At 32.3% G+C, this 23,475-nt stretch overlaps 1 pseudogene; it reads left to right on the top strand.

Moving 5' to 3' along the window:
* The window catches only part of LOC149534017 (rhamnogalacturonate lyase B-like), an 88,909-nt pseudogene that overhangs the window by 13,305 nt on the left and 52,129 nt on the right, over window positions 1-23,475 (top strand).

Raw genomic sequence — 23,475 nt, 5'->3', positions numbered from 1 at the left:
CATGATTTGATATCAAAATTTATACAAAGTATTTTACTGTAGATTGTTTCTAAAATAAAAAATTAATATATTAAAAGGGTAATAAAATATATAAATTAAAATTAATAGTATATTCTAAAATAATTTATTTTTAAATTACACATGTTAATTCATGGAGGAAACATGCTTTTTCAATTTTTTTAATGTCAATAGAAAATCTATTAGTTATATACAAATTTCTCATTGGAACATAAGATATGTTGAACTTAAATGTATGCATTCTAGTCCTAGATTATGGGGTGAATTAAACTAATCTACTAGATAACAATTATTGGCATATCATATAGTCTATATCGTTAATGAAATATGGTGATCATTTTTATGTAAAACTCGATACATGAATTCTTTTTAAACAGATAAAAGATTGACTTGCAAAATAAATACTATAATACTTGTACATTGTAAATCTAAAATTATAGATAATAGTTGTTATATTCATAAGAAATATGTATTTTAAGATGTTGAAAATATTTAACATGATATACACACACACCAAATAAAATTAATAAAAATATCAAAAAATGATATCATTATTGCTCATATGATTTCACATACTATGCATAATTATTGCAAAGGGTAATATTTATGTTCATTTGAGTCTCACCATTTAGAAACTTAGCAATCAGCATATGATAATTCTAATATAATAATAATAAATGAAAAGTGACTTATATGTATTGTTTTATCTGAAAATGTATGTGCATTGACCAAAAAGAATAATGATGATCATTGAATAGTGATCTTTTATTGATTTATGAAACTAAGATGTAGATAATTATAGATCTTATTATGAAAGAGAATAATAATGAAATAACTCACCTACTACATTATAGAAGCTCTTTTAGAGAAGAATCAAATTTATATTATTTATTTTATGATTTTGGTATGCAATTAAATAATCTCAAATCATTTTCTTTGGTGGCTAAATAGGTGGATGACAAATACCAATATTCTTCAAATATAATGGATGACGGAATTAATGTTCCCACCAAACAAGAATTGACAGTCCATTCAGGACCCATTTGTCTTGTTGTGATTTTATTAACCTTTAATTCAATTAATGTTTATATATCTCTTAGAGCATATGAAAAAATAGATTGTTATTTCTTTTGATTTGACTGTTAGAATTCTTTAGAATAACTGAGAGGGGGGGTGAATCAGTTATTCAAGGTCCAAATGCCCTATTAATACCCTTTTTTTTTCTACATTTAATGAATCCGTACCCTTTTCATCTGTTCAAACTTAAATCAATCATATAAGCAAATTACTGTAAATTAACATGCAAAGATAAAACATTCAAGATCAACACATGACACAATGATTTACGTGGAAACCCAATTTGGGAAAAACCACCAGTAACATGCTACTTGATTCTCACTCTTCTGAAGTGATGCCCTATTAAAAGCCTGCCCTGTTAAAGGCTTACAACACACTGTTAAATGTGACCCTGTTAAAGGATTTCACCAAACTGTTAGGAATGGGCCTGGTTAAAGGTCTTTAGAACATTCACTTGGAATGTCACCCTATTAAATGATTTTTCTAATGGCTATTAACCCAACCTAAGTCCATAGGATTTAGACTTACAGTTACAATTGCTAGAAAGTAACAATAATGGTCTTTTGATCTAATATAACTTACAACATACTTTGCAAATTTTAGATCACACTTTTAGTTCAATCCTTATGCTTGGCTTCAATCACTTCAGCTCTTGACTACTTGACTACCTCTCAAGCTTTGTCTCCTTGAGTCTTCCTACTCATCTTGCCAATGCAATCATCCTTGTGGTCATCTAGTCTAAACAGAGTTCCTGTGCTATCTTCTCCTTAGCACAATCTTCAGCACTTCATGCTTTTATGCTTAACCACCGTCTCTCTTTTCTTCTATCCCCTCTTGCTCTATCTTTTCTCATTAACTTATGTCTTTTTATATAGAAGTCTGATTTTCCTTTGCCGCTCAATTCTCCCTCTCCAATTTTAGGATTTCAAAATGGATTAGGTAGGATACAATGTATCTACCCCATATCTTGTTCTCTTCTAGAAACTTCGCTAGTTGTATCTTAAAAATGTTCTACATGGTGTTCTATGCCACCAACTCATCATATTTATCTTCCTTTTAATTCACAGATTTCTAGATAACAACCTTGTCGGCTTAGATCTGGCAAATCTTCGATTTCCAAAATAATGCAGCAACTTGGCATTATTGAGTTACTGGTGCTCGGCACCTCTATGTTACTCGGCACCTATACTAGCTCGGCACTTGAACTTATTTAGCACTTGAACTTACTCGGCACTTGAACTTTCTTGGCACTTGATTCTACTCGGCATCTGAAGTTTACTTGGCATTAACTAGAACTTGCTCGGCTCTTACTAGCTTGCTCGGCTCCTTCTCTCTTAGTTTGAGCTTTACAAAAGACTTAGCTAAAACCTTAAATCTTTGATATGTTTCAATGTGCCCATTCTTTGTAGTATGTCATCAAATACATTCTTTCATCAATGGCTTAGCTGATCCTTGTACTTTATTACAACATCATAACTTCAACCTTTCTCTAGGTATTTTAGTTACATCTTATTAATTGCCTCCACCTGGACAATCAACTAATTGATAGTATTTGGCTCACTAAAGCAATTTTCTTCCCTGCAAGTAGCAAGTTTGACATCAATGACAAAACAATGATTGAGGACATTCTTTACTAGCTCCATATTTTATTCCAACAATCTCCCTCAACTTTTCTTATAATTATTTCAATCATTTCCAACAATCTCCCTCTTTGGCATTGATGGCAAACCAAACTGATCAAGTAATCAATTCAGTTACCACCAAGATTGTATACGTTGTCTTGTTGTATTTCACTACTGATCTCATATATCTCCCTCTTTCTTTGCATTGATCAGTTTCCTGCATATTTCTCCCTCTTTGACATAAATGTCAAAGATGTAGCATCTTTATCATGCAAAATATAAGCTTTGGCTTCTTGTTGTTTTTCTCCCTCTGTCACCATGCTTGTGACTGATTTGGAGTTTCTGTTCCTGCTATCATCCTTTGCATCAACCTATTAATATTTCAAGGATTTATTCCTGTTGATGCAAGGCAGCTTCCTTGTTTCCTTAAACTGCTTGACTTAGGGGCATAACCCCCAGCTTGCCTCTAAGATATTCATAGGCATCCTTAGGCAATGGTTTGGTGAAGATATCTACAGTTTGTTCCTTTGTATGAATGTATTCCAACTTCACTTGTTTGTCTTCTACCAATTCTCTAACATAATGATACTTGATTGCAATGTGCTTGGTTTTTGCATGCATTACTAGATTTTTGGATATGTTTATAGCACTTGTATTATCACAATACAATATCACTGGTTTTGTTACTTCTTCTTTCATTCCATTCAATAGATGTGTGAGCCATACAATGTTTGTACAATTGACTGCAGCTACCACATATTCTGATTCTGCGGTGGACTGGGATATACATGTTTGTTTCTTGCTAGTCTAGGTAACCAGCCTTTTGCCTAGAAATAATGCACCTCCACTTGTGCTTTTTCTGTCATCAATGTTTCCTCCCCAGTCTACATCTTTATATGCGTTGAGTTCAAATTTTCCATTCTTTTTGTAGTATAGAACAAAATCATTAGTCCCTTTGAGATTTCTCATTATTCTTTTTACTGCTATGAGATGGTTTTCTCTAGGATTAGCAGAAAACCTAGCCACTATTCCAACTGCTAATGCTATGTCTGGTCTACTATGTACAACATATTGTAGTTTTCCAATCATGGATCTGTACATTGTTTGATTGACTTCAGCTGACTCGTCATTTTTGGATAGCTTGTTTCCTATGGCCATTGGTGTGCTGATTGGTTTGGATTCCTCCAATCCAAATATTTTAAGAATTTCTTTGATGTATTTTGATTGTGTAATAAATATTCCATGTTTGAGTTGATGAACTTGCAATCCAACAAAAAAATTGATTTTACCAAACATAGACATTTCAAATTCATGTTTCATTTTGTCAGCAAAGCCTTTGCAAAGTACTTCCTTACCACCAAATACTATGTCATCCACAAAAATTTCAGATACCATAATGTCTTTACCTTCTTTAGCTTTGATGTACATGTTGTTATCATCAGTTCTTTCAAATCCAATTTGCACTAGATACTAGTGAAGTCTCTCATACCATGCTCTAAGTGCTTGTTTCAAACCATAGAGTGCTTTATGTAACTTACATACCATATCCTTATTGTTTTCATCAACAAATCCTTCTGGTTGTTCAATGTAGACTTCTTCTTCTAGTATACCATTTAAGAAGGCGGATTTCACATCCATCTGATAGACTTTGAAATCTTTGTAGGCAGCATATGCAAGTAAAGTTCTTACTCCTTCCATTCTAGCAACAGGAGCAAATGTTTCTCCATAATCTATTCCTTCTTCTTGAGCATATCCCTTGCATACTAATCTGGCTTTATTTTTGGTAATCTCACCATTCTCATCTAGTTTATTTCTGAATACCCATTTTGTGCCAATTACATTCTTGTCAGTTGGTCTGGGAACCAAACTCCAGGTTTTGTTTTTCCTTATTTGATTAATTTCTTCTTCCATAGCTTTATACTAGTCATCATCCTGTAATGCACCATATACTGTCTTGGGTTCAGATTTGTTGATCAGGCATGATTCATGTCTTAGTCTACTCCTTGTCATTGGTCTTGCATCTTTGTCACTAATTATCTGTTCAGCAAGGTGATGTCTTTTTACATATTTGGATAATCTTGGCTCTGTCCTTGTTTCCATGTTTGATCTTTTAGATTCAGGATCACTATGCACTTCATTGTCAGGTTGTTCTTCATTATGTGTACTGTCTTCAGAATCAAATTGTGCATTTTCTTCATTTTGTAACTCGGCTTCTGAATGCAACTCGGCATTCACTGGTTGTGAATCGGCTGAAACTGACACTTGTTGTTGATTTTTAATTTGATTGACATCATCCTCATCAGCAGTCATTCCTTCATAAGAATATACAAAGGTTCTATATTCTTCCATTTTCTTTGGTTCTTCAACTTGGACTTCCGTGTGCTCATCAAAATTTACATTTGTACTTTCCACAATTTTGTTAGTGTTAACATTCAAACACTTATATGCCTTACTTCTTGTGGAGTAACCAAGAAATATACCTTCATCACTTTTTGCATCAAATTTTCCATTTCTGGTATCTTTCAGGATAAAACATTTGCAACCAAACACTTTGAAATGTTTTACATTGGGTGAGTAACCATACCATAATTCAAAAGGTGTTGTATTTGTACCTTTCTTGACTTGTACTCAGTTCAGTGTATGAACAACTACACTTACAGCTTCTCTCCAGTATTTTAGAGCAACATTCTTTTCCATCATTAATGTTCTGGCACAGTCAATCACAGATCTATTTCTTCTTTCAGCAATTCCATTCTGTGGGGGAGTTCTAGGAGATGACATTTGTCTTTTGATTCCATTGTCATTACAAAATGTCTCGAATTCATTTGATGTAAATTCACCACCTCTATCTAATCTTAGGCATTTCAGGCTTTTTCCAGTTTCCTTTTCAACTCTGGCCACATACCACTTAAACATTTGAAAAGCATCAGATTTTTGTTTTAAGAACATAACAGTCATCATCCTAGAATAGTCATCAACAAATAGCATTATGTATTTATCTCCTCTATAGCTTTGTATTTCCATTGGGCCACATAAGTCAGTGTGAACTAACTCAAGTATCTCTTTAGATGTATAGTTCTTGCTTTTGAAACTTGACTTTGTCATCTTTCCTAGCTGACATTGTTTGCACATGATATAATCAAGCTTTTTCAGTTTTGGTAGACCTCTGACTTTATTCATTTTACTGATGTTGACTAGATTATCAAAATTGACATGACATAATCTTTTATGCCATAACCATTCATCGTCAAATTTTGAAAATAGGCAAGAAACATCATCCATATCAAGGTAAAACAAATTACTCTTTGTTTGATCTCTTTTTCTGATTATTTTACCATCAGTATCATAGATTTTTGCAGTTTTTTTTCCAAACTCCACTTTGCAACCTATATTTCCTAACTGTGAGACACTCAGTAAATTATAGTTTAATCCTTCAACATAGTATGCATTATCACATGAAATCTGTTCTGTGAGCTTAATGGAACCTTTTCCTTTGATTTGACATGGAGCATCATTACCAAATCTAACACTATTTCCATCATACTAAGTAAAGTTAACAAACTTACGTTTGTCTCCTGTCATGTGATGTTAGCATCCACTGTCTATGATCCATCTGTCATTCTTGTTTATACATGTCACCAGTGTTGTGGCTTCTTCTTCATTAGATTGGTCCTTCATGGCTACATAAACAACTTCATCATCATTGTCATCAGAATTTTCTTCAACAATATAACACTTCTTACCTTTTTCTCTATAATCTCGCTTGTCATCATCTCTTCTGTTTTTGTATTTGTTGCCTTCCTTGGAATCTTTTTTCCGTGGACACCTTGCAGCAATATGACCTACTTCATTGCAATTAAAACAAATGATAGGCATCTTACCTTTGAATTTTCCTTTGCCCCTGTGAAATCTTTGAGTGAGCAGTGCTTCCAATTGTTCCACATCTTCCTCATCAGTGCTACTATCCCTAGATACATACTTCATTTTTCTTCCTTTCTTTGATTTCACCTGTTCGGCATCTTTCAGTGATAACTTTGCCTTAAAAGAAGATTCAACATTTTCAGGTTTGTAGTTGTCAAAGTTAGACAATTCAAATGCAGTGAGTCTACCTATTATACCTTCAAAGCTTAAGTTATTTCTTGGTATACATCTTAGTTCTTGTATTGCTGATACTCTAATAGCATAGATTGGGAGCAAGGTTCTTAAGAACTTACTATTAACAGTATCCTCATCCAGTTGACCATTCAAGCATCTTATTGCACTTACCACTTCCTTTATTCTTGCACCATACTAAGCAGCATTCTCATTTTCCTCCATTTTCATGTCGTCAAACTTTCCTCTGAGACTTTCTCTTTTTTCTCTTTGTACATTCTGATCCCCTCCATAGATGTCTGATAGGGCTTTCCACATTTTGAATGCAGTGTCACATCCTTTGATATCATCAAATTTAGCATAGCTGAGTGCAGAGGCAATTTCCAGCATTGTCTGATTGTGTTCTTGTTTGTTTTTCATGTCTTCTGCAGTAGGAGCACCTGTTGGATCAACATGTTCAGTGACAATTGAATTTTGGGGATAATCTCCTATGGATCCAAGATGTAGCTTCATCAAACTTTGCCATGCAACAAAGTTGTCTTTTTTGAGCTTGGGAACTTCTCTTTTTGGCATTTTGATCTTTTCTGCTAGTAGTCCCTTTAAACTGAATCAACATTCAGGCTCTGATACCAATTGTTAGAATTCTTTAGAATAACTGAGAGGGGGGGTGAATCAGTTATTCAAGGTCCAAATGCCCTATTAATACCCTTTTTTTTTTTTTACTTTTAATGAATCCATACCCTTTTCATCTGTTCAAACTTAAATCAATCATATAAGCAAATTACTATAAAGTAACATGCAAAGATAAAACATTCAAGATCAACACATGACACAATGATTTGTGTGGAAACCCAATTTGGAAAAAACCACCAGTAACATGCTACTTGATTCTCACTCTTCTGAAGTGATGCCCTGTTAAAAGCCTACCCTGTTAAAGGCTTACAACACACTGTTAAATGTGACCCTGTTAAAGGATTTCACCAAAATGTTAGGAATGGGCCTGGTTAAAGGTCTTTAGAACATTTACTTGGAATGTCACCCTGTTAAAGGATTTTTCTAATGGTTGTTAAACCAACTTAAGTCCATAGGATTTAGACTTACAGTTACAATTTCTAGAAAGTAACAATAATGGTCTTTTGATCTGATATAACTTACAACATACTTTGCAAATTTTAGATCACACTTTCAGTTCAATCCTTATGCTTGGCTTCAATCACTTCAGCTCTTGACTGCTTGACTACCTCTCAAGCTTTGTCTCCTTGAGTCTTCCTACTCATCTTGCCAATGCAATCATCCTTATGGTCGTCTAGTCTAAACAGAGTTCCTGTGCTATCTTCTCCTTAGCACAATCTTCAGCACTTCATGCTTTTATGCTTAACCACCATCTCTCTTTTCTTATATCCCCTCTTGCTCTATCTTTTCTCATTAACTTATGTCTTCTTATATAGAAGTTTGATTTACCTTTGCCGCTCAATTCTCCCTCTCCAATTTTAGGATTTCAAAATGGATTAGGTAGGATACAATGTATCTACCCCATATCTTGTTCTCTTCTAGAAACTTCGCCAGTTGTATCTTAAAAATGTTCTACATGATGTTCTGTGCCACCAACTCATCATATTTATCTTCCTTTTAATTCACAGATTTCTAGATAACAACCTTGTTGGCTTAGATCTGGCGAATCTTCGATTTCCAAAATAATGCAACAACTCAGCATTATTGAGTTACTGGTGCTCAGCACCTCTGTGTTACTCGGCACCTATACCAGCTCGGCACTTGAACTTATTCAGCACTTGAACTTACTCAACACTTGAACTTGCTCGGCACTTGATTCTACTCGACACCACTCGACATCTGAAGTTTACTCGGCATTAACTAGAACTTGCTCGACTCTTACTAGCTTGCTCGGCTCCTTCTCTCTTAGTTTGAGCTTTACAAAAGACTTAGCTAAAACCTTAAATCTTTGATATGTTTCAGTGTGCCCATTCTTTGTAGTATGTCATCAAATACATTCTTTCATCAATGGCTTAGCTGATCCTTGTACTTTATTACATCATAACTTCAACCTTTCTCTAGGTATTTTAGTTACATCTTATTAATTGCCTCCACCTTGACAATCAACTAATTGATAGTATTTGGATCACTAAAGCAATTGTTATCCCTGCAAGTAGCAAGTTTGACATCAATGACAAAACAATGATTGAGGACATTCTTTACTAGTTCCATATTTTATTCCAACAATCTCCCTCAACTTTTCTTATAATTATTTCAATAATTTCCAACATTGAGTCCCTATTAAATTTTGATATGTACATAGTTTTATGGTAGCTTAACCTTAAATTCATTTAATATTTGTATTGTTAATATATCTCTTAGAACATAAGAAAAATTAGATTGTTATTTCTGTTGATTTTACTCCCTATTAGATTTTGATATACACAATTTTTTTATAGCTCATCTGAATGTTCAAAGTTTTTTTTTTTGTGTTTTAGTATGTGAGAAAATATTGCATATTTAAGAAAAATAGATTATTAAATAATTATATATTGAAAATGTTAGTATTATAATAAGATATGTATTGTGTGTAGATGTGTGTTTAAAAAATTATAGCATCTTTTCGATTAAGGTAAAAATGGGTTTTGAGGGGACCCGAAACCCTTTACAACTAGAAAAAAAGATAAAATAATAAAAGTTCCCAAGACTTTACAAGGACCTAGAACCTACAAATCAACCAGAAAAGTTTAAAACCAGGTTTTACAAGGACCTAAAACCTAATAGAGTATCAAATAAACAAAAGCTAGAAATAAAATAGAAACGTGAAAACCAAGACCAGCAACTAGAGCCCACAACTAAGTTAACTCTTTGATCACCTTAGTTAATTCCTTACCAACGACCATAGTACCTTGAAGGATATCCTCCACAACTGAACCTAGTGTAGCAACAATAGCTTTCATTGTGCTTTGCCTAGTTCTCTTACTAGGGTCACTAGATAGCTTAACTACAATTGGGGATATGAGTTACTCATTACTTCTTTTACCGATGCTCGTAGCAACTACACACAAACTTGAGGTTACCATCTCTATCCTTTGACCACTATCCTTAACCAGTTGGTGTAATTCCATTTCATAGGCCTTTAACTTCTTAGGGATATTACCCACCTAATTTTCCAACTAAATTATCTTAGTTTTTTTCTTCATCCAGTTCACTCTAGAGCTCTCCCATTTTTTCTTGAATATAATGATCTCATTATAGAGCTAAGAATCAACCTAGAGAGAGGCAACAGCTTTCAATTTAGCCTTAAGGAGGATAGACAGCTTCACCGTGTTATTGTTTTCTTCATTGGCCTCATCATCACACCTTTGCTCTGAATTAATAGTCACATCTTGGGTACCATTCAATTGCAATTTATTGTCTTTGTTTAAACCCTCCTAAGAATTATTATCCTTCTGGTTCTCTTTGTTCGCATTCTTCTTTTTAATCACAAGGGTTTTATCCTCAACATTATTTTCCTTTTATGAGTCCACCAAGATCTTAACCTCATTAAAATCAATCTAGGTAGGCCCTTCACTTTCAATGGTGATATTTTTATCCTCATTCTGGCCTAAGGGTTCTAAATGTGACTTAGTCTCTATTTTCCCCTCATTGTTGCTTCCCCCATCATCTTTAACCAAAGAAACTCCCTGACCAGAATACCCATCCAAGTTGGAGCTGAGATCATCAGTTTCTATTTCGCCCTCATCTTCTTCACTTCTCTCAAAATCCATGGCTCCATCATTAACCTTCTAAGTATTATCAGACTTAATCTCCTTCTTTTTATCCTTAATATCTCTATAACCCTCCTCAGTTTACACATTATAGCTTTTAATTTTTCTAGCACTCATTTTGTCAAGAGGATCTTTCCCAAGAGATTTCCTTTTCTTTTCCACTTTAGGTGAAAGATTCATTTCTTTTTTTCTACAATAATTTTCAATTAACAAAATAAGACCTTCATGGAGAAAAATCCTAGTCACTTTCTTTCTATGGACCTGGAGGCTATTCAGCAAAAAAAACTTCAAGTAAAAGGGAAAGGATAACCTATCATTATAGTAAAAATGGTTTTAAAACATTAAATGGAATTTATGAACCCTTTTCAATCTTCCATCCAGAATAAAATACTCACAAACACAAGATAAAATATCTTCCCATATTACCTTAATCTAATCCAGGTCATAGAAGTCTCCATCCTTCACAAGCTTTTTTTCCTCCTCTTCATTTTTGAGAAACCTCTTGAACGCCACATTTGATATGCTAGTTTCCTTCTTGAATCTCAAACCCTCCATGGGAAGACCACTAATCTCAACAATGAACTCCTCTATCAATTCCACTATAACCCCATGAAGAGTAACTCTGTCTGCAAACCAATTCTTGAAGAAGTCATCAGTTGTGTCAGATTTAAAGTCATGCAACTTCTCATTGTACACAATCAACTTACTCTTTTGGAGTATATCCCACACTGCACATTTAGCTTTCCATTCTTTGAAGCTAGAGGGCTCCTCCTTCCTTGGCTTCCCACTTATAATGCACCCAACTCTGATAATTATGCAAAAAATGGTAACAATCATAGAAGATTAGTTATCTTTTAACTCAAAGAAACTTTTTTTCCCAAAATATGTGCCCTGTCTTATTGGTAATAATGAAAAGGTACTCCCTTGAGAAATGATAATACTCCATATTAAAGCCACCACCAACCATATTAATCCTCAAAATCTCACATAATCTTTCCTTCGATTGCATTAGTCATGTCATAATTAGTGATCGTCATTAGCTCATTTTCCTTACTAAGGTTGTCACTCCACATCAACTTACCATCCGCATTCATTGCTTTATTACCAATCCAATTAGTCACTTTATTGCCCTCTCAATAATTATGAGATATAATAATATTATCAAATTTCTTAATCATATTTTTAATATCCAGAATACTCCCTTCAATATTCAATGTCACCATATTCTTATTATTTAGCATATTAGTTATGTTTAAGGAATTCCCTTCTAGCCATAATTTTCTATATCCAGTTTCCACTACCATTCTAACACTGTAAAGAGCAGCAATAGTCTCTGCTTTATGGCTTGTTGAATGACCAATAGGGATCACCACAACATACACCATTCTACTATAATGGTCCCTCAGGACTCCACCACACCCAACTCTTCCAGAATTCCCTTTAGCTGATCCATCAAAGTTATCTTTCAACCATCCCATAGGAGGGGAACTCCATATAACACCCTCTCTATGCTCATTGTGTTTCATTTTATTTCTTGTTATTTTCATAGGGTTACATATGTTCACATCATTAATTTTTTTATTCTAAGATATAAAGTTTTTTTTGATAGCCCTAATAATGTTTTGGCCCACCACCCACTCAGGAGTTTCTTTGTTTCTTAAAATTATGTTGCTCCTTTCTTTCCAGATGTCCCAACATAGATGAGGAAGAGAACTACTCCATAGGAAGCAAATATCATTTTTTGATAGGACATTTCCAAATCTGAAAGCATTCAACAACCACAATATATTCTAGTACTAGAGGAGGGATCCCCAAACATTCTAGTTGAAATGCAATTGATGAAAAGATGGTTAATATCTTCAATTTCCATCTTACATAAACTGCATCTATTCACTATATAAATACCCTTTTTGGGAGATTATCTAGAGTTAAAATTTTATTTTGAAGGGTAGTCCAGAAGAAAATATTATTTTTAGGAATAAGCCCTTTCATCCAAGATTTGGCCCACAGGGGGATTATCCTTTGCATCAGATCTAAACATAGAAGACACCTTGAAATTAACACTAGATTATATCCCTCAAACCATGGTATCCTCCATGTCAGGATAAAGATTATAGGAGTTGATAGAAATTTGAATATTGTTACAATTATGGAAAATCTCAACAATATTCACCTAACCATTATTTCTCTGGCAATTACCCACAAAAACTCCAAAAACATGTTTACATATTTCTATAGGAGTGTTATCATTTAAGTCATCCAACAATGGATGATCCAATAACCACACATCTTCCCAAAACCTAAGCTTTCTTCCATCCCCAACTTTATAGTTACAACCTTTATTCAGAATATGTTTAGTACCTTGAATCCCACCCCAAATGGTAGAGGAATTAGAGATATTTGGGTAGGACAGAAGCTTAGATATTGATGGAACATTATAAAGATACTTATATTTCCAAATACTAGAACTACATTCTTTATCATCTTGGTACACTATCCATATTTTTTTTAGCCAAAAGTGCTTTATTGATACTTCTAATTGATCTGATACTCAAACCACCTTCCATCTTAGGTTTACAAACCTTTTCCCAAGATATCAAAGCTACTCTCTTTCTTTCTTTAGTACCTGACCACAAAAATTTTATCTAAATTTTATCAATAGCATCCAAAAATTTAGATGGAATTTTGAAAAGGTTGAAAGCATAGGTAGGGAGATTTTGAAGAAAAGCCTTTAGTAAAGTCACTTTTCCTACCTAACTCAACATATTTCCTTTCCATATAGCTAATTTTTTATTGAGTTTCTCCACTAGATCCTCCCAAAAAGATTCAGATGGATGAATCACCAATGGGAGACCAAGGTAAGTACTAGGAAAGGATCCTATAGTACAACCCAAAATGTTTGCAATTTTTCATTGCCTATGAACAAGAGTGTTAATAAAAAATAGAGAACTCTTATCCTAGTTCACCAATTGCTTATGACTGTAGAGTATAAATTAAGAGCCTTTTTAAGACTCCCTACCTCCCTAACATCATCTTTACCCATGAAAATAGTATCATCCACAAATATTTCATGAGAACATAATTGAGGTCAAGATGTTGGCCTCACACCTTGAATTTCCCCTTTCAAAACAAGCCTGCCAATATACCTACCAAGACAATTAGCCATAATAGTGAAAAGAATATGAGATATAGGATCACCTTGCCTTCAGTCCCCTTAAAGGTTTGAAAAATTCAAAGATCTCCCATTAACTAAGATAACTAGAGAAGAGGTAGTAACAAGCTGTATTATAATCTTAAGACATTGTTCACTAAAACCAAAGGTCAATAAAACATTTTGGAGAAAACTTTAGTCAACTCTATTATATGCTTTCGCTATGTTCACCTTCATCACAAAACCATGAGAGTTAGAAAAATATAAAGAATGAATATTTTCATGAACAACAATAATACAATTCTAAAATTTCCTTCTAGTAATGAAGCGATTCTGTTGGTTGGAAATCAAATTAGGAAGGATAGTCAACAAACGCCGGGTTAGAATTTTAGAAATAATTTTGTAGATTGAATTACATAAGCTAATAGTCCTAAAATGTTTAGGGGAATTAGCACCTCACTTCTTTGGAATTAGAAAAAGAAAAGTAGAATTGATCTCCTTTAGCATTCTTTTAGCACCAAAGAATTATTTCACTTCATCACAAACATCTTTACCAACAACTTCCCAAAGTTTCTGGAAGAAAAACATTGGAAAACCATTTAGACTAGGGGATTTATCTCCTTCAAAGGAATAAATAGCTTTATAAATTTCATCTCCAGAATGAATAGCTATCATCATTTTGTTATTCTCATTAGTAATAACTTGAGGAATAGTTTCAACGAGCTCCATCTGTTTAAAGTCATCAAGATTTCGGTCAATAGAGAGGAGGGATGAGAAATAGGAAACCATCATTCTTGTAATTAAATTTTCATTAGTGATTTTATCCCTTCCCCTAGTAAGGATAGAAATTCTATTCTTAGCCCTATGTTTCATACTAGTAAGATGAATTTTTTTTGTACTTTTATCACCTTCTTTGAGCTAGATAGACCTTGATCTCTGCCTCCAAAAGGTTTCTTCTTGAGAAATAATATCATGGTAATTAGCCATCTTTTCATTCTCTTCCTTTACAAACTCCTTCGAGGAACCATCAGACTGAATTCTATCTTGGATAATTTACATAGCTCCACTTTTAGATTAGATTATGTATCAAAGATATCACCAAAAGAACTCTTGTCCAACTCTTTAACCTTTTTTTCACATTATTAAGTTTATTAGCAACATGGAAAAGAGTTGAACCATCTATTTTGATATTCCACCAAGTTTTCAAAATAGAGATAAAGTTTGGAAATTGCATCCACATTTTCTCAAACCTATAAGGGAAATTCTTCCTTACTTGAATAGGCTTAGCTTTGAAAAGAAGCAAGAAGTGGTCAAAAGAAATCTTCTGAATAGAAGAAAGGGCACAAACAAAATCATTTGTCCAATTTGGAGATATAAGGACTCTATCCAGATGGGTTTGAATACAATCATCTCCAATTCTTTTATTGCTCCAAGTAAAATAAATTCCTTGGAGGTCCATATCCATTAATCCCTTTCTATTAATGAAATCCATTAGATCTAATCTGCTTTCCAACTGGCTTGGATTACCTCCTTTTTTTCATGTTCATAGAGAGGAACATTAAAATCCCCAAGAAAAACCATATACATTTATTATCTAAACTCTTAAGCTAAGATAAAGTGTCCCAGAACTTTTTTCTTGTATTTTTATTGTTAGGACCATATATATTAACCAAATACCCGTAGGTTCCCAAAGACAAATTCTAGATCTTGACCACAATAAAGTGCTTGTTAGCATCCATCAGAGTTCCAAAGAACATTGAGTTCTTCCACATGACCAAGATGTCGTTGAGGCTCTTTGAGAACTACTAGCCAAAAGACCATAGTTACTAAAAGATTTTAAACTTTTAGCTTTTCATTTCTCCAACTTTGTTTCCTAGATCACCATGATATGAAGTTTTTTATCCCAAAAAAAGTTTCTAACTACATCTAATTTATGGATTCTATTCATGCCCCTTACATTCCAAGATATAGTCTTCATTACTTTTTAGGGGTAAAGTCTAGAATAGTAGCTTTCTTTCCATCTGCTATATTCTACATGCTTTCTATTTCTCTCTTATTTTTTATAGTCTTTCTACCTATTTTTCCAAGGGTTTCAACATCTAGCTTTAACTTTGATGACACTATCTCCAATTTACTTCTTTGAGTAGCTACTCCTGATGACAAGACAATTGATGTCATTTAATTTTTAGACTTCTTTCTTCATCTTGTCTTCTATTTTGATTCTTCCTTACCAACTTTATGTTCTATATGGTTAGGAGAACTAGGTTCAAGAACAATCAAGGAAATCTCTTCAAATAGAGGTTTGAATAGAGGGAAATTTCCTCCATCCAAGGAATCCTCCACATAGTTATTCAAAATATCTTCTAGATCTCCTTTCCCTTCCTCTTGGATTTCTCCTTCCTCAAACTCCCCTTGTCTGTCCACATTTGCCAAATCCTCATCATTATTCTCATAAATAACCATCTGGTTCTATATCCTTTCTATTTCCTCACTTTCCTATGGGCAGGATAAAATATTTTCATCTTCATCCATTGTATAAATTCCTTCATCATCTTGCATAACCCTCTTATCATCTTTAGCTTGATTATTAAGGTTGTCTTCTGTTTGTTTTCCTTTAGGTAAAGACTCATGTTATTACTTTAGGCTTCCATACCTTTTTTGGAGCCTTCTTTTCCATAGTCACCACCTTTTTCTTGGTTTTTAGTTTTAGTGGATGATTTTTTGCCCAATGACCCATCTTCTTACAGACAAAACAAGCATTAGGGAGATCTTCAAAAATAATCTCTTGTGTCCATTTTCCCAATTTTGATTTAATCTCCACCTTTTGAAGTAGATCCTTCAAATGTGCAACCTTAACATAGATCCTAGAAAACATAAGTTTAGATCTAGATGAAGTCATATTATCAATAGAAACTAGCTCTCCAAAGGATTCGACTATCTCTTTTAAAGTATCTTCATGCCAAAACTCCAGAGGGAGTCCCGAAAGTCTTACCCACATAGGGGTAGTGAGAAAGAATGCATCTAAAAGGTCCATATTAGGTTCCCATTTTATTTTTTATTAGGGAGCTATTGCCAAATAACCATGGTCCACCACATAAAACCATATTCAGATCCTCCTTGCATGTAAATAAAAAGGAGAAAAAAACTTTAGACATTACAACAATGTCTACATGACCCCGAAGGGCCCATTTTCAATTAACCATATTTCTTAAGGTTTCAATATCTAGTCAGGCCCCCAAAAATTTCCCAACTAGGATTAAATCCATAGTAGAAATAGAAAAATCAACTATCGGGTCCGAAAGAAAATTTGGAACTCGCCTTTTTTCCAACATGATTTTGAAGTAACAGGGGGAAAGGTTGACTTACCTACTAGTATTTTCCCAAAGAGAGAAAACCAATTTCATTGTCAAACTTCATATGTATCCTTCTTTTATTTCCCATCATGTGAATCCTCTATATCCAGACAAACCACAAAGGGGCCCCCTTTATTATATTCTTGAGTGGGTTCCTTTGAGGAGCTAGGATAGAGGACAAAGGATAAGACTAGAAAAAATAAATATCTACATGCCTTCTTGAACCAGAACCTAGCAAAACTTTGTCTTCTTCCTACTCTTGGAATTTGTCCAAAGAATCATTCCCAATATTTCCACTACTAGTATCTCCATCCACATGCCCTGCAATTCCATTGTCAATCTCTATAGCTAAACTCTTGTCCAAAACTTCTACCATTCACACTCCTCCAATGTATATTAAAAAACTATAGCGTGTTATCTTGGATTCATTGTTAATTTTAAGAGAATATAATCTATAGATATTATTATATTTATTTAAAGATAATAATACCAACATTTCTAATTAAACCCTTTTAATAATTTTACTATGAGGTTATAACTTATTATTGGATCTATATAGCATTAAAGTTATAGTGTTTTCAAAAGACTGTATATAGCTTTGAGCTTAACATAGGGATCAATGTGTATATTATATCTTTCAATTTAAAACTCTTTTACTTTAACTTTAGAGAGCCTTGCATAAACACAATACCTAGGTTATATGATTACAATACATATTGTAACCTAATTGTTAATTATATATATTTTCTAACATATCTAGATGGCATTGAGTGTTCTATTACCAAATTATAGAATGTAGAGAACAACCCTTATAGTTGATAAACTTTGAGGAATTGGAGTTATAATTAGTTGGCATTATGTACATTAAATATTACAAAAGTGTTTGATGAATATACTAATCTATTATTTTTTTCTCTATGAAAAGGATTACATGTGTACATTCTTATTTTAGAGAAGATATTTCAAGTAATTTTACTTTTCAATGTGATCTAAAGTTAAAGGATTTTGATAAAAAATAAGGAGAATTATAGGATAAGACCTATAACTTAGTTTGAAACTTGAAAAAATTATGAAGAATTTTTGCTAGAGATTCAAAAAGGGGAGGGGGTGTTGAAACTTGTACTGCATAAAGCAATATTTGTAGAGGATTGTGTACTCAACTATGTTGATGGTATGGTTTCTCATTTCATACCTCATTCATAAAAAGAATTCATACAACCATCTATTTAGACCTCTAATAAGGGTCCAATATATGTCTATAGTGTAGCTCTTCATGGGAATAGAGGTGTAGAACATGTCAAATTTTTGTCATTTAATGGATGAAATGAGCATGTGGTTGATGTGTTGAAAACATATGAAGTAAAAATGAACACAATTGAGTTAAGATAGGGTTAACCATGTGTTGAATTACATAAAAATGCATTAAAATATATACATCATGACTCAATCAAATGAGTGTACACATTTATATTATATAGGGTAGTGGGTAGATATTGAGCTTAATGAATGGAGATGATTGTATATGCCATGAAAGATATCCATAACTATTTTTCTCAGATCATTCACTAATTATGATATAGTGACTTATAGAGTAGTGTGTCCTAGTCTTATGTGATATTATCTAATCATGTGTAAGAGTTAAAAAATTTATAAAATGATTTAGACAAAGTCACTAAATTGTGTTAATCAAGTTCTTCATTATAAATCCTTATAGTTTTGGGTAATGATTAAATAACAAAAAAGATTTCTAGAGTGTATGCTTAGAATGTGGATGTTTCTTGTTATTGTTATTGTTATTTTATTCTTTAATGTTCTTAAATACACAAATGAATAACTTTAAATACCAATAGTTGTAATGAATAGTCATTTAAATTTAAGTACCAAGTCTATTCTCAATGGTTACTAGGGAAAGCTAGAGGTAAATATTTTCAAATTAGGAAATAAATGATTTCAAACTCAATCATTAGTGATATTGATATAGGAGATGGAGCATGAGGTGTTAAGGTGAGTAATATATGTATAGAAGTATGGACTAATAATGTAAGTATGAGTATAAGTGCAAATAGGATTTGGATAGGATTAAATGGATGAGAATGCATATAAGATAAATAGAGATGGGTAGATATTGGAGAAAATTTGAACTTCATATGAGAATATAATATTTTTCATTATGTAATTATTTTAAATTATTTTATCAAAATAAACTCAAAATTAAATGAAAACTGACATGAAAATATAAATTTTATTCTGACAACTTTATAATTGAAAAATTATTATTATCATAAACTTCTTGATTCAATTGTGTATGTTTTTCTTATCATCAATATTTAAAATTACACTTTGTGTTCCATAATTATGATTTACATCTCTTTCTATCATCCATCCTAATGATGGGTCACACAATGTGATCTGATACATTGATACTAAAAAAGACATACACAATCAAATCCAAAAATTTATGGTAATAAGTATAATAGATTGCTGAATTTTGTTTAAATATTTCACTTCAATTATATTTAGATAGAATCTTTTAAATATCTTAGAAACCTCAATAGTTGGATTTTATGTGATAAAAAGTGTGCTTGTGGATTGGACTATTCAAGTAATTCAAAAAAAGTTGTTTGGCTGAATGCTATCTATGTTAAATTAATGGAACATTGGATTAACATATTCAAGGTATTTAGTTGTATAACAAATATAATATTTGTATGATTACTGTAATGCCTCGCCAAGGGATCCAAAGAATTTCACTAAGTTTTCCAAACAATTTTTTTTTTAAAACATGAAAGTAAAACCATTCATAACATCTGCGGAAGCAATAGTAACAATTCAAATGAAAGCAAACATAACATACATAACAGTTACATTTTTTAAAGATCTCTCAACGTTGAATTACATCTAAACTAACTATTCATCTAACATCACATTCTTATGTAATAATAATGATACATCCAACATTCTTAAACCATATTCAAGTGTCCTTTTTGTAACTACATTTTAGTTTAGCTCAATCATCCACTGTACATGTTATAAGGTATGAAAGGCTTAAAAGAATAAACATCTATGTAAATAAAGTACATTAACATCCAATATTAATCCATGATGCAATTAAAGTAAATGAAACCACATTTCATACATGATACATCATCACAAAAGATATAAACATCCATCATAAAAGATAATCATATATCACAAACATAAATAACTAAGTGCACGGTTCCTCCCAACTGTAAATAGCATCATTAGACCATTATGGATCCTAGCCATCCCTCCGTGCGTAACATTCCAAATCACTGAAGAGATCATCGGTATTACATAGTAAGAATGTCACTCCTAATAAATACAACATCATATGTAAAGAGTAATCTAACATGCAAATAAAAGCATAAGATAACAACATCTAACATATGCCAATCATCAATGAAAAAGGATACATATCCACCATCATGAAGGACGCATCAGCCACAATGTCTCAATGAATCTCAAAATGATAAGAGTGGAAAATACACTACCACCTGACCGCATGGTACCTAAGTGGTCCAATCCCACCATGCTAAGGAGATAATCTCAAGTCCCAAACAGGCTATCAAAATCACATAGCACAAATCTCTATAAGTCTAGAAATCCTAAAAGTATATTAACTCAAAGGTTCCAATCACAAAATCGACATCTAATCCCAGAGGCACAACAATAAGTACACCACCAAAGGTACACAAAATCTATAGAGGAGACTCAGGCTACATACGAGGGAGTGTCATCACATGGCTACTTGAATTACCCTAGACTGGTCTCTCATTAGACCCCAGACCCTCAAGCGTTGAGTTACCTTGGACTGGGTACTCTGAACCCCGAACCCTCAACGTGGCACATGTGGAAACCAAGAAGCCCTCTCAAGAAGACGAGGCACTTCTCCCATCCTTAGTCTATACAAGCACTCAAGGGATGGGTGGTTTAAATATCTCTAACTTATCTTTTTAGTGTGTTTTCCCTTCATAAATTTTAATTACTAGATTATCACTTATTACATAACTTGCATTAGGTTACCCTAGTACTGACCACCTTGGGCCCCGGACCCCTATGCAAGCCACTCCCATAGTCATGTACCTAGACAACCTCTCTTAGGCACATAAATCTACATTTGTGTACCATACCACAACACTCATAAAGATCAAACTCGGTTCCTTAACAGGCAACCTGATAGTAAGATGGTTCTCCCATCCAAGAACACTTAAAAGATCTACAAAATAAACCTCATAAATATAATCTCCAATATGAATCACAATATCTATTGATTCTTAACAAGCAACCAAGAATATCTCAAAATAATACTGATCAAAGACTCCAAAATAGTTGAGTCAAAACATATAACAACATGACATCATAAATCAACATTTCAGTCCCATCATGGCGACTGGAAAATAATCCAAGAATAACTGATTGATAACTCAAAAATGGTTAAGTCAAGTGTCTCAGATACAAATAACTCAGCTTCACTCAAGAAGACTAATAAGCAATAACAATCAATAATACAATCATCTCATAGAGCATACCATCACATAATCATGGTTGAGTTTATAAACATCAAAATTAAGACATCATCATGATATTACAATCATAACCCCTGAGCTTCTGGTAGACATCCTATAACTGGTCAACACTAGTCAACCCAAAACTCAAAATAAAAAGCATAGAGAATACACGATGCAAACACATGTTTTGGTTTTGCTAAAATCTCATAGTTGAATCAAGTGTAGGGGTTTTAGTTTCTATTATCAAGTATACTTCAAGTGTCTTAAGTTTCATCATTTGACTTACAAGTCAACCCAATTGTTCCTCGATAGCATTATCCTTCCATTATTAAGAATTACATTCTAAAAATAACTTAAGGATAAATATTCACTAAACTGATCATCATTGAACTTTAATTAAATTGTCCTCTATATTTAACCATGATCCATATTCTAATTGATTAACTTTTCAACTTTTCTAAGATCATTATTCATTATATTATAAGATGACCAATTATAATTCTTCGAATAAGAGATTATAACTTCATTAGAATGATCAATTAATATCGATTCACAATCCTTGACCTTTTATCATTCTAATAATTCTCAATTATATATTACTAAGTTTTCACCATTAAAATATCTAAAGTCATTATTCAAGTCATAAGAATAAGACCTATCAACTTGATATCAATATTTCTACAATCTCATTAAAAGAATTATATCAATTAAATCTCTATTACATAACTTAATTATTAATTAAATCCAATTAGCTCTAGTTAATTGATTTAATTAATAATTTCACAACCAAACCATCAACCCAATGAGTATTAGTTGACTAACAATAGTTTGTACATCAAAGTCAACTTCAATCCAATAAACAAATATTAATATTTTAATAATAATAATAATATTAACAAGTTATTTTGGAAATCTTATCCATAATGACTACATTCATCTTTCTTAACGATTTCGTATTAATGATAATCATTTCAAATTAAAACTCTATCGCATAATATGATTATATTGACAACTCAATGAACATTAATTGATTAAAATCAATTATAATCCAAATTCAAAAATTATTATCTTTTACAAACTTCAATTAATAAAAAATCTCCACTAGATTACTCTAATCGAATTAATTGATAACTATTTAAACTATTTATATTATTATTTATTAATAATTTGTTAGACCCAACAAACATTAATAAATAATAAACTCATCAAAACTATAAATAATCGATCTAAAAAACCTTTACATAAACTTCATTAGCTAACTCTTAATACCATTAAGGTATATCAATAATACATAATGTATTAATCATAACAATAATTCAAATCGTAGCCATGTTATAACAAGGTCAAAATGTAACAATGACCCATTGTAACATTGAAATTTAAGTTTTAAAATCATTTCGTGATATTAAATTACCATCTCTAAATTATTTAATATATATTAAATAGTATTTAATATACATTATAAAAAGAACATTATATAAATTATATTAAAATATCTTTTTTTTTAATTTTCTCTCATTTAAAAAATTCATTTGCTTAGATTGACTAATAATTAATTACACTTATTCTACTATTAACTAATCTTAATTAAATTTAATTTAATTAGATTAGATAATAAACCATATAAAACTAATGCATATTAATAAGATTCTACTAAGGGAAGATTGCAATAATATCTTTAATTCATTCCATGCTTTGATATATTATTTTTGTGAAGTTTAAGCATAAAGAACTCTTGGTTATGAGAAATTGAGAAATATCTGTCTTTGAATAAAACAGTCTTAATACGATGGCCATATCTCCCTAATGAACCATTGCAGCAGACTGAAATTAAAATATGTTGGAGAGGGCCAAGTTGCACCACTTCTGACC

The sequence above is a fragment of the Cupressus sempervirens genome, chromosome 10 (assembly GCF_028749045.1).
Source record: "Cupressus sempervirens isolate cs-2001-9-10 chromosome 10, ASM2874904v1, whole genome shotgun sequence".
In the NCBI taxonomy this organism is placed as follows: domain Eukaryota; kingdom Viridiplantae; phylum Streptophyta; class Pinopsida; order Cupressales; family Cupressaceae; genus Cupressus; species Cupressus sempervirens.
This window is presented reverse-complemented; position numbering and strand designations above follow the sequence as displayed.